Genomic DNA, 12,907 nt, shown 5'->3' on the forward strand with positions numbered 1-12,907 from the left:
GCCATCCCATGGCTTATCATCAGCAAGCCTGGTATTATCCCTTTCTCCCTTCAAATCTACTTTAAAGCTTTTTCACTAAGCCCTTCTAACTTTTGAGCAAAAAATCAGTTTTCCCCTTTGTGAAAGAATAAAATGGCATTTCTACTTCATGTACATTACTGATAACTTACGCTTTTAACAAATATTTTAATTTTTAGATTCTATAAACACTTGAAGCCTATAAATTGCAGTTGAAAAAAAAATCACCAAAAATAGTGCCTTCATGGCTGAAGGAGTTGGCAATGGGAGGACTAAAAAGCCCTTATGCAGACTTAGTAATTTGATTCTGACCAAATGAAAAATGAACAGAACAGTCAGTAGATCATCTGTCAGAAATTCAAGGGGAGTTAATGAAAAGAGGAACAGAAACTTGTCTTACCTCTTAGAAATGACAACTTCAAACCAAGATTAATTCTATAAATGAGAATGAGGAACACAATTTGTTTTGGATAATGTTTTTGAAGTATTTTAAATTTACACTGCTCTGAAGTGAAAAACTGTGCACTATTATGTGTAGTCTTATAACAGATTTTAGAATTAGAAAGAGGAGTTCTAAAAGATTGGTTTAATGAGTGCACAGTGGAAAAAAAAGTTCTCTTAGGTGTAAAATGGTTAGTGGATTTATCTTATTCCATATCTGCATCTGTGAAACTCAGTGTTTGTTTGCTCTCAGAAAAGGCAGCTTTGCATGTGATTAAATCATAATTTCACTTAACTAGATCCAATTTTGCAGTTAATTCCTGACACTTTTGATCTTGGGGAAAAGCACAGTACGAGCAGAGGACAATGAACGTTGACATCAAATAATCCTAAATTTTGATAGGATTAAGGGCAAGGCATTGCAGATCCAGATACATGAACAATGCCTTGATAGGTATCCTTAAGTACAGAACTGGGGATTTAAAGGAGCTGGGAGAAATCCTTTTTCCTTGATGCTGAGTAGTTCAGTTCAGTTCCTAGACAGCAGGTAATTAAGTTCATCACTGTCAGCAGCATGATTCCTGTGGTTCCTGATTAAGAATCAGGAATAACAGAAACCTCCTGTACCTCCGGGACAGTTCTTTACTCTTGTAGGTAGTAGTATTGTATAGGCCCGATCATCATAATTTGATAAATTTCACTTTAGAACACTGTTTTCATCCCCTAATGGTTCTGTTCCAGTGGTGTCTGACAATCTCTCTTGCTTGAAATCAACATTACTGTTTGCTAGAATTGTTTCATTTCTGGATGTCTTCAGAAAGCATGAAAGGAATGAGCAAGTGTGGTTGATTTTTTTCCTCCACATTGCAGGATCCTTCCAAAACAGAGACAAATTTCATATTTTAGGAGAACTAAAGAATACATAGGGCCGCTCCTTGATAGGGTAGGTCTCCTCACAGACAATGACATAGGCAAAGCAGAGATGCTTAACGCCTTCTTTGCCTCTGTCTTTAATGCCGATGATGGGCTTTGGGACCCAGGGTGCCCTGAGCTGGAGGACCAGGACGGTGGGGATGACAAACTCCCAACCGACCCTGAACGTGTGCGGGATTTGCTACTCCACCTGGATCCCTACAAGTCCATGGGTCCGGATGGGATTCATCCCCGGGTGCTGAAAGAGCTGGCGGACGTCATCGCGGAACCTCTCTCAATTATTTTTCAACGATCCTGGGAATTTGGAGAGGTCCCGGTAGACTGGAAGCTGGCAAATGTTGTGCCGATTTTCAAGAAGGGTCAGAAAGAAGACCCTAGCAATTACAGGCCTGTCAGTCTCACGTCAGTGCCTGGTAAAATCATGGAGAAGATGGTTCTCAAACTTATTGAGGCGCACCTGGGGGACAAAGCAGTCATTGGTCCCAGCCAGCATGGGTTTGTGAAGGGTAGGTCCTGCCTAACTAACCTGATTTCCTTTTATGATAAGATCACCCGTATGGTGGACCAAGGGAAACCAGCTGATGTGATTTTTTTGGACTTCAGCAAGGCTTTTGACACGGTTTCGCATAGGATCCTACTGGACAAAATGTCCACCATACAGCTAAATAAAAACATCATACGATGGGTGAGCAATTGGCTAACGGGCAGGGCCCAAAGGGTTATGGTAAATGGGGCTGCGTCAGGCTGGCGGGCGGTCACCAGTGGGGTCCCTCAAGGCTCCATTTTAGGGCCGGTACTTTTCAATATTTTTATAAACGATCTGGATGTAGGAATAGAAGGTATTTTGAGCAAGTTTGCTGATGACACCAAACTTGGAGGAGTTGTGGACTCGAATGAGGGTGGAAAGGCCTTGCAGAGGGATCTGGATAGGTTGGAGAGCTGGGCGATCACCAACCGCATGAAGTTCAATAAGAGCAAGTGCCGGGTCCTGCACCTGGGACGGGGAAACCCTGGCTGCACGTACAGACTGGGCGATGAGACGCTGGAGAGCAGCCTAGAAGAGTGGGATCTGGGGGTCGTGGTAGACAGCAAGTTGAATATGAGCCAGCAGTGTGCCCTGGCAGCCAGGAGGGCCAATCGTATCCTGGGGTGCATCAAGAACGGCATCGCTAGTAGGTCAAGGGAGGTGATTGTCCCGCTCTACTCTGCGCTGGTGCGGCCTCACCTCGAGTACTGTGTGCAGTTCTGGGCACCACAGTATAAAAAGGACATGAAACTGTTGGAAAGTGTCCAGAGGAGGGCTACGAAGATGGTGAAAGGCCTGGAGGGGAAGACGTACGAAGAACGGCTGAGGTCACTGGGCCTGTTCAGCCTGGAGAAGAGGAGGCTGAGGGGGGACCTCATCACAGTCTACAACTTCCTCGTAAGGGGGTGTCAAGAGGCAGGAGACCTTTTCTCCATTAACATCAGTGACAGGACCCGCGGGAACGGGGTTAAGCTGAGGCAGGGGAAATTTAGGCTTGACATCAGGAGGGGGTTCTTCACAGAGAGGGTGTTTGCACACTGGAACAGGCTCCCCAGGGAAGTGGTCACTGCACCGAGCCTGTCTGAATTTAAGAAGAGATTGGACTGTGAACTTAGTCACATGGTCTGAACTTTTGGGTAGACCTGTGCGGTGTCCAGAGTTGGACTTGATGATCCTTAAGGGTCCCTTCCAACTCAGGATATTCTATGATTCTAAGATTCTATGATTTATGTGAAAAGGAGAAGCACATAATCCCCCACCTACAGACTGAATCTTGGTTTCTGGTGCTTCTAACAGGATGCCTAAATATCCAGCTGACCTAAGTAAATCAGTTTTACTTCAGTGCCTGGTAAGAAGACAATACTGGGAGTCATTGAAAAAACACCTGATGGACAGTGTGATTATAGCTGACATGGGCTCACAAGGGGAAAATCCTGCTTAACAAACTTAACAAATTCCTTTTATGACAAAGTCACCCATCTAGTTGACCAAGGGAAGCCAGTTGATGTTATTCTATGATATTCTGTGATTCTATGATCTTCTCTCATGTAGTAGTAAGGTGTAAGGTTCAGGGAAAAAAAAAAAAAAAAAAGTATCTAAAACTGAACATAGGGAAGACTAGATTTGAAGAATAGAGTTGGTTTCAAAGTCAATTAAATAACGAGCTTTCACGCTTTCACAAGCAAATTCTGTTGCTGAATTTTCTTTTCTTTTTTTTTTTTTTTCCTTTATCTTTCACTAAAATACTGAAAGCCACAACTCTTTCATAGACTGCTATGACTACGTTAAATTTAAAATTCCTGGGAAACCTTCACTGAGCAAAAATCTACCAAATATAATTTCATATCTTCTAAAAAAAAATATAGGTACGATAAATATATGAGAGAGAAATAGGAAGAAAACTGGTGGCATTAAATATTTGATTTAGAAAGATACTAGAACATTAGTGAGCTAATTTGCAATGTCAGTGTAAAAGAATCTATGACTGACAAAAAAAAAAACAAAACAAAACAAAACAAAAAAAAACCTGTTAATTCCCCCCCCTTTTTTTTTTTTTTTTTACTAGAATGAGGAGAAACTGAAGATACTGAATGTTGTTTTCATGCTTGTGTTGCGACTGGAAAGTGGGATGAGGTTATGGTAGTATTTGATTTGGTGGGAAAATTATGACTTGTGCATGGATAAAAGAATTTTCATACTGGTTTCTCTGTGTTGAGTTTGACACTAATGAAAGACTAACTCTTTAAAAAAAAAAAAAAAAAGTCTGAAGAAAATGGGCCTAATTCTTCCTACTCCCAATATTGATTTCAATCTGCAAATTGAAATCAATCTGTAAAATGAGATTACTTCCATGTAATGTTAGCTTGTTACCATTTGTGTGTGATTATTTGGCTTTTTTTTTAGGTCAGTTTTCTTTGCTTGATCAACTTTTCAATCTCTTTGTACAGACAGTAAATGTTCCTGTATCTGAAAGCTCAGTAGGACAGTTTCTTACTATACACAATTCTGGATGTACGTTTGCTGCTCTGCCCATACTGTGCTCTGCTGATGGAGCAGCACACTACCAGCAAGGGTTTTGTGGATAAGAAAGGAGTGTGTTGAACTAGAACACTTGGGTTCCATTTATCAAACCAATACGGAGTTAAATTTGGATGAGAAATGCTTTTTCTGTCCATGGAAATTTCAAGTATTTCAGGTGTTCTCCTGTTCTGCACAGGCAGGAAACAAGCAGATCATAAGTCATATAATTTGCACATCCCTAATAATAAGCAGCAAAGACTTTTAGCTGTGATAATAGGTATGTGTCATAATTAAAAGTGACCAGAATGGTACTTGTGTCTTCTTGGTATCATCATTATTTTGTTTTGTGCTGTGGTATATTCTTCAGGACACTCCTACGTTACAACTTTGTATATTTTATGTTTATTGCCATACTTTTTGAATTAATAATGCATACAGGCCTTTAGGTTACTAATCCTTTAAGCCTTCTGCTTTATTTTCTTCTTCTGAATGTTTTTTCACCCTCCACAACTTCAAAATGGTTCATTCCACTAGCCTTCATTTGATTTCTATAATTATTCTTGGTGATGTGTGAGCATGCATGCAAAATTGATAGCAAAATGATAATTCATTATCATGACAAGAAAAAAACAACAAACACTGTCCATAAATTAAAACAACACTATTATTGTTTAATGCATTTTATAAAGCAGTATGTACCTCTTAGACAGAAAAATGTCCTTAGAGTAAATGAAATTAATTGGAAAAAAATAGCAAATGTTATGAAGCTGTCATATTTATTTATTTTTTTTTTTTGTACCACAATCATATATATGCTACACACATACTGTCCGGGCATGTTTCAAAATGTAAATTTGAGGGGACTGATCGTCATAAATATTAATTTGTTCTGAGGTGCTGATGATCTTGCAAACACTAATCCTCACAGCACTCCCATACAACTCCTGTAGGCATTATTATTCTATTTCTTTCATTGAGAGAGTTTCCATTGTATTTCTGGTATTACCCACAGTCTTGGTCTCAGGGTGGGGAAGAGATTCTGTATTTCCTGCATTCAAGTTCCAGCTGTAAGTTATTCTTGTGCTTTACTCAAAGGGCTGATCTTGCTCCAAAGAAAGATTCTGCAGCTCCTTTGCTGGCCAAACCAGGGAGCCAAGCTGGCTGTGCCAACAGATCTCCCTGGTTACAAGCACATGTGGGAAATTGTAATTTTAGTTTAAATAGAAAAGTGGTACCTAAGGAATATTTATTATATTTTAAGATAACTTTCCATTCAATATGGTATTAAACAGAGAGTTGACTGGTACTGTGATGGGTCAGTTCTCTGTATAGTGTTACAAATTATTTTTTTATAGGGATGGAAAGATAACTCTAAAAATGTATATTTCAAGCTTACATCATGTTATTTGATAGGAAATGTAAAGTGGTTAATATTCCTTTGTACAGTTATTTATTATTTTCTCTCTACGTAGTCCTTCCCATGTCATATGGAGATGTTTCACCTTTTTCCACTGTAATTTGTTTCTCTTCTGTGAGTCTGTACACAAAGGGCTTAAAAAATAGTGAGGAAATATAACTTGCAGACACTTGCTAAAAAAAAAATTAGTCATAGATGTATAAATGAACAGATGTATAAATGAAGTATAAGAGCCCAATTCTACTCAACTCTGTTTCTCTGATATTTTCATATGCTTTTTGCTTTTTTTTTTTTTTCTTTTTGGTTTATGGAAATCATAATCGCTCACCTGCTCACAAGAATGTCTAGCACCCCCATGAATCATTCAACACAACAGCACAGGCAATCTTCATGATGCAGTTAACTTAAAAGTGTATTCCCATAAGGGTCCAAAAAGGCAAAACTAACTGAATTTAAGCAAGCACATGCCTCACCAGGGAACAGATTAAGTTAAATTGGCTTATGATTATGATTTAAAGTGCATGAAATGTTCTTTTGTGATGTATCTAAAGAGGTTGCTGTTTAACTGTCCAATTGCAGCAGCTTCATCCCTTCAGGCTGTATTGGCAGGGTGAAAAAATATAACTAGACATGATGTTGTGAACTGGAGTGCAGCCGATCGCTTTGTCAGGTACTTGTATTCCCTGACTGTAGGAGGTTTGTCAGGGAAAAAAATAAGAAAGATAGGAGTGCAAACAAAGGTAGTATTGAATGTCAGTGCAAGCCTAATGGTAGAGAAACAAATAGTCAAGAAAGAGTGATGTGACAAGTCAAACACAAGATGAGAGGCAAATGAAGCGCCTGCTTTATTGTGAGAGCTTGGAATGGTGATTCTGTAGGCTCTTAAAGCCTAGAGGCTTGGGGCTTGTTATTTCAAACAGCAAGAGTGAAAGGAAGCCTGAGACCTGCACTTCGAGCATTTCCGAGCTGTCAGTAATCCCAAAGGTGTCCACTTCTGATGGCTGGAGTTGGGGAGGGACAGAAGGACAGATAATGTCAGATGGACTACTCGGTTCTGTCCTGTGTGATAAAGGAGTGATGCTTCCCCAGATCCCTTTCAAAGCATAAATGTGCACTTTGGGGCACCACTGACCTACAGTTTGGAACAGTGTCTGAAGTATTAATTAAAATGACCATCCTAATCAAGGTGACTGATGTTCTACTTTGTACCTGCATTAAATTATATTGAAGGCAGGTTAATATAGAAGAGAGACTTTTAACCTGACTTTTCTACATTACAAAATTTACAGAGTGCTGCCACAAAATTCATCATTCAGCTGAAAAAGATATCCCTGCAGATACACAATATACATAAGCTGCACTGCATACTTTTCAGCCATACCAACCTGTTATCCTGAATTTTTATGTATTTATTTATTTGTTTATTTTACAGTTTAGATGTAGTTTTTGTAAGATCAACTTAGGTCATCCTTTAATCATCTTAAGCCTATGAATCCTTTGGTTTAGGAAAGTACATTTTCTTTAAATGATTGAAGTAACATCTTAATTCCTTGGTGCAGGGGTGTTGCAGGGGTAAAAAAAAAAAAAAAATAATAAAAAAATTCTGCCTTACTGTGAATAATGCAGCATTGTACTTTTCAGCAGAACCAAGCATTTGGCAGCATAACCAAAATGTTTACAATCAAAATGCTTAGTGGAATTTGCCAATTGTTAGGTTAAATCAACAGAAGCCATATTTTCTTTGCCCTGCATGAGTTCAGTTTATCAGTTGGCTCTTTCCATCTGTTTTTTCCTGTGTAGTCTTAAATAACAGCATGTTCATCTTATCACTCTCTTGACTCAGTTTTGTCTCTGTGATATTAACTTGTACAGAACAAAATTATTGCACATAGAAATATCACATGGCTAACACCAGCAAATCTCTCCTCTATAAATATTATACCTACAAAAGGACTTAAATATTGTCTGCAGTGTGACAGTTGATGTTAATCCCACTTTTAAATTAAAATGTTTGTACAGTATATGATGTGACATAAACACTGCTAATATGAATAGAGATGTTGCAAAAGAATGTCAATAAAAATATGAGCATCAGACAAGATTTTACTGTCATATCAGCTTCTTGTTGATTGGCTCTTATTCCTTTCCATTTTTTTCAGTAATTGAATTTTTAAAAGTAAGAGCTTTGGAGGCTTTTTTGTTTTGTTTTGTTTTGCTTTGCTTTGTTTGTTTTCAGGAGAGCTGATTATATTTGTGACTTCAATTCTTTTGGCCACAAAGTGTTGTTCTAGGAATCTCCTGCAGAGATGGTTGAACTTTGCTCAGCAAAGAACACACTTAATTTTCTTGACAAATTGTGATAGCTGTTTCTGATATTAAACCCCTTTGGCATGAAAATTAGTATTTACAGTTATAATGGTGGATAAGCAATACAGAAGGGATGCAACATACTTCAAAGAAACGCCTTACAGAAGTTACATTTAAGATGCATCTTTAGCTGTGAAAATATTTAAAAGCACTGAATAAAAGTTTGATGGACAAGATGACCCCAAAAGAGCTACAGTAGTACAAAAGCCAAGTTAGTTCCTTAGGGATGACAGTGTTGCAGCTCTAGTAAAATGTATGTACCTAGAAGAATGATAGACTTGTACAGATAATATATGCATGGCATATACATATGTATGTATTTGTGTAACCGCTATCATCTCACTATGAAGAGTCAGCTGAGGATGCCCACTGACATTTTAAAATTCAGTTGAAAAGGACATGTTGCAAATAGTTTCATTCCTTATCTTAAAAAAAGATACAGAAAGCATAACAAATTTGCATAAAATCTGGTGTATTTTTTTGTTTTTAAGTATCAGCTGTTTTTATATGCCAGGTGGGATTGTTATAAGAACAAGTATATAAGCCAAAAGAAGCTAATGGACGTATGAGATGGGATGAGTATATGAGTATATCTCTCGCTAGGAGAAAAGACATATTGTCAAGTTACATTAGCTAACATGATACTGAACAGGTGTTACATAAAAGTTCATTTCTGTCATTTCTGATTTTTCTTTTGTATGCTGTACAGTTCCATTTGGTTTAACTTACTATCTTACTTTCCTTGTCGGGGGACTGTATCTAATGAATTGCCAATGAATGAGAATTATTCAGGAAAAGTAAAAATACATAACGTAGAGCAACAGAATTCTTGCATACCTGAATCAAATAAAATTTCATACCATGTAGTTCTGGAACTTTTATTTCAATAGTTATTAGGTTAAAACTTTTTAAAAATATTATAAGGTTGGATTTACTATACTTGAACTTGTTTTTTATATATTTTTTTTAATCTTCATGAACTTAACAGATATAGGCCCACTCTGTGATATTCCATGCTGTATGACTCTCTAATGAGCTCTGTTCAACAGTGGATGTTTTATATGTAAGCAAGGATCCCTAGTTTTGTAAAAGACCTATGCTGTTTTCCCACAGAAGTGGAATAGGGCAGCTTTCTTCGTTGTATTTTTGAGCTGTGTGAAAAACACTGTGAATAAGCATATAAGAATAAGTAAATGTGAAGATCATGGTTTGATACCATTAATTCTAATTTGTACTGAAAAGATTTGATAATTTGGAATAGAATTTGATAATCTGAAATGACCTTGTTTTAACCAAAAAAAAAAAAGTTGTTCTGAGTGGGAATGTAAAATACTTATGTAGCAGATGACCTGCAGAATGAATCTTATGCTTGTCAATCTTCATTACATGTGTGAAATTCTTAAGAGTATTTTAAAAGAAAAAGTCACTGTAACAATGTATATATAGTACAGATTGGCAGGGCTACGCTGTGTTACACAGGCATGGAATTGTTGGGTGGATTTCTCAAGGTCATAAACCAACCAGTAAGTGTGAGCAGCCCTAGTTCTTTTTGTTAACAAGTAGACTATTCTTCTTCAATTAAAAAAAAAAAAAAAAAAAAGAAAAGAAAAAAAAAGAAAAAAAAAAGAAAAAAAATCAATGTAAAGTAACAGAACAAAAGAGAAAATTTCAGCAGAGAGTTCTCTGTGACTTAAAGAAGGTGTCAGTGACAGAAAAAAATCCACATCTCAGGATCCTCCACTTTACAACTCAGCATTTCTTTAGCTGAGGCTTAATCTTTTTTGAATTTGGTGCAATTTCAAGATGCCAGAAGAAGCAGTCACATTACCAGACTCGCTTCTCTTCTGCAATCACACCTCATTTTGGTTTTAATTTGGCTAGTTTGCATACAGGTGAGAAACAAGAGCTAGAGTAGAGAAAGGGCTAAGACTTTGATGCAGGACCAGCTCATCCTAGTAAATTGTTAATTGAACATTAATTCCAAGACAAATTGTGCATAATGTATAGTAAGTACAGTAAAGTACATTTTTAGTCAAAACTTTTTTTTTCTTTCTTTGTGTAACAAGCAAGAGCAAACTTATCTGAATGATATGGCTTTCAGTAAGCCTATGTGTGACAATGTTCTGGTCTGGTCAAGAACATGTAAGCATCCAGCTTCAACTAGAATATGATGCTGCTAGCCTTCTAATCAAAAGAGATCAGAGATGCCAGCAATGAGTACATAGTTTCTCAGATAATGTGACTTCAGTACATAAAGAGAAGCTTCAGAAGATTTACCTGAAAAGTGTCACGGGTGGCAGGACTGGAATAGAAAGAGTTCAGCTTTTCACCACTGTCACAAAGTAAATACAATTTAATCATGCAGAGTAGGAGAGAGTGTTGTGTGAGGTGATTGATGCTTTTTTCTGCTGGAGCAAGTAGAACAAGTTCTACCGAAGTCTGCTGCTGAGAAGTACCCATCCTGGAGACAAGGGGAGATTATCACTGCCTTTGGGAGAGCTAGCAAGCCTGCACCAGGGCAAGGAGGTTCAGGCAGGGGAGGGGGATACAGGGACCTGAAGACTAAGTGAAGAACTTACTAATGGAGCAGCTGCTGTGGTGAGGGCAGGCAGCTGGACCCCTCCGGTACCCAAAGGGAGTCCTGTGTCCCCTGACCCTGGGGCAAAGCTCATGTGAGGAGGGGCTGAAGCCAGACCAGCAAAGTTCAGTGTACAGGGATAGCTCGGTGGTGACTGCAATTTTCTGTGCTAGAAAACTCTAGAAAAATAGAGTTTTCTCTATTTGAAAAGTCATCTTCTTCTTCTTCTTCTTTTTTAAATAAATTTATTTATTTATTTATAACAGCTTTGGGATTTGTGAGGCAGACCTTCTTATGGAGTTTACAGCGAGCTTAATATAGAGTTTATTTTACTACCAAGTTCACTTGCAAGCTCACTTGAGAACTGATTTTGGCCCGATATATATATCTACACAGAAATGCAGGTACATATTTCTTACAGAAATACTTACTGTAAACATACTTTTTTTTCTTTTTTTTTTTTTTAATTTACACCTGCTCTTGTTCAGAGCTGCATCTGTGTAGGTCTCAATGCCATCAGCCTACTCATCCTTCCCTTGTCCTTTATTTCTGAAGTGAAAAGGTCAATAAAAAAAAAAAAAAAAGAAAGAAAAAAATAGCAAATGTCAATCAAAGCTTCTTAACAAGTGAAGGAAGGTGGCAGAGCAAGGCACTGCTTTTACCTGTGATTTTTTTTTTTCAAAAGTAGCTTTTTTTTTTTTTTTTTTTTCTTTTTCCTATTCCTTGGTGGACAAAAGGGAGCAGATTTCAGGGGTGGGAATTTCCATTTGTGGTTCACAATGATGTGCTTAAATTGCAAATAGTTGTTGCCATGTGCTTTTTCAGTAGTTTCTTTATTGGGAAAGATGGCCTTGGGTTTAAGGGAGGAAAGTGGATATCAGAGAATATAGACTTCTGTCCTAGAATCTGCATACTTTTCCTAGGAGAAATAATGTCAGTGATTTGAATTCTAGCTGCAGAACTGCCACAGTACATTTATTCTTTTTAGTGGTATAGTGAGACTAATTTTATTAATCCTTTGAAGTGGTTTGCACATTCTCAGTAGGCAGCTGTGGTAGATGTGCAAAATATTAATTCTTGCAAATGCTCTAGATGCTAAAATACATAAGAATAAGGCAGTGAACATGATACTGCAGGCTACGTACCAAAAACCATGGGAGTGCTAATTGGGAATAAAATTATTAATCCACATCAAGTAGTCCACACTGACATCTGACTCACTGTTATGAATGTTATGATGTAATTTCTACTTTTAGGCAGGTCTGAGGTTATCCCATCAAATTGGTAAGATTAGATCCGGTATGCATGAAGGGGATGGGTGATGTCTTGCCTAATACAGCTATGTCTTAATTAGTCTTAATTCCCTGCCATGAGTATAAGAGAGCTTCAGAAGGATTGACACCTTACATTACAGGAAACATGCTCGAACCATCTTGCTCTAGTTCTTTAATCTCATGCATATGATGACATGCCTGTTTGACAGCTTCAATGAAAATTACGTTCCTCTGTGAATAGCATTGTTCCCTAGCAATTAAGATGGGATCAGGAGTGCTGTTGTAAATAACATAAGATTAATCAGTTTTGAAAAGGCTGCCAACCTTAAAATTTTGTATATTAATCTATTAGTAGTCATCTAATAGATTATGTACATAAAGTCTGAAAATTTAGGACTAGTCTTTGTTGTTTAGAATGTTGAATTCAAAGCCATATTTCATTAGCAGTTTTCCTCTCTTTCCAAATCTCTTCACCTCACCTCATATTACGAGAGGAAACCAACAGTAACTTCTTGATTAGCAGATAATGAAATTGAAATAATAATGAAAATGTCATTTACGACATTAAGAAAATTGCTGTTTTCATCCCTCCATTTTTCTGCTACCCAAATTGATGAGAGGCTAGGAACATACGGCAGACTGACACAGTGGGGTAAAAAAAGTAGTAATATGATAGTAAGGATGACATTTGGTTTCATCTCTCCAATTATTTCATTTTAAAAACCCCGAGTCCTTAGTAAGACTTAGTCCTATTTTGGACATTTTCAGTAGAAAATAAGCTTAGAGCTGATAATTCACTTGAAAGTTAGAGGAAGATCAGTTATAATTCCTGT

The 12,907-nt window shown here is 37.5% G+C and overlaps 1 protein-coding gene and 1 long non-coding RNA gene across 7 annotated transcripts in view; both read left to right on the forward strand.

Annotated features, from left to right (window-relative positions):
* The window catches only part of CCSER1 (coiled-coil serine rich protein 1), a 695,877-nt gene that overhangs the window by 386,543 nt on the left and 296,427 nt on the right, over positions 1 to 12,907 (forward strand). The window lies entirely within an intron of this gene.
* On the forward strand, positions 3,213 to 4,884 carry LOC311435684. The gene is made up of 2 exons (XR_014692311.1): positions 3,213 to 3,266; positions 3,984 to 4,884. It is a non-coding gene; the product is annotated as an uncharacterized lncRNA (long non-coding RNA).

This window comes from Aythya ferina (assembly GCF_964211825.1).
Source record: "Aythya ferina genome assembly, chromosome: 4".
NCBI classification, from domain to species: Eukaryota; Metazoa; Chordata; class Aves; order Anseriformes; family Anatidae; genus Aythya; species Aythya ferina.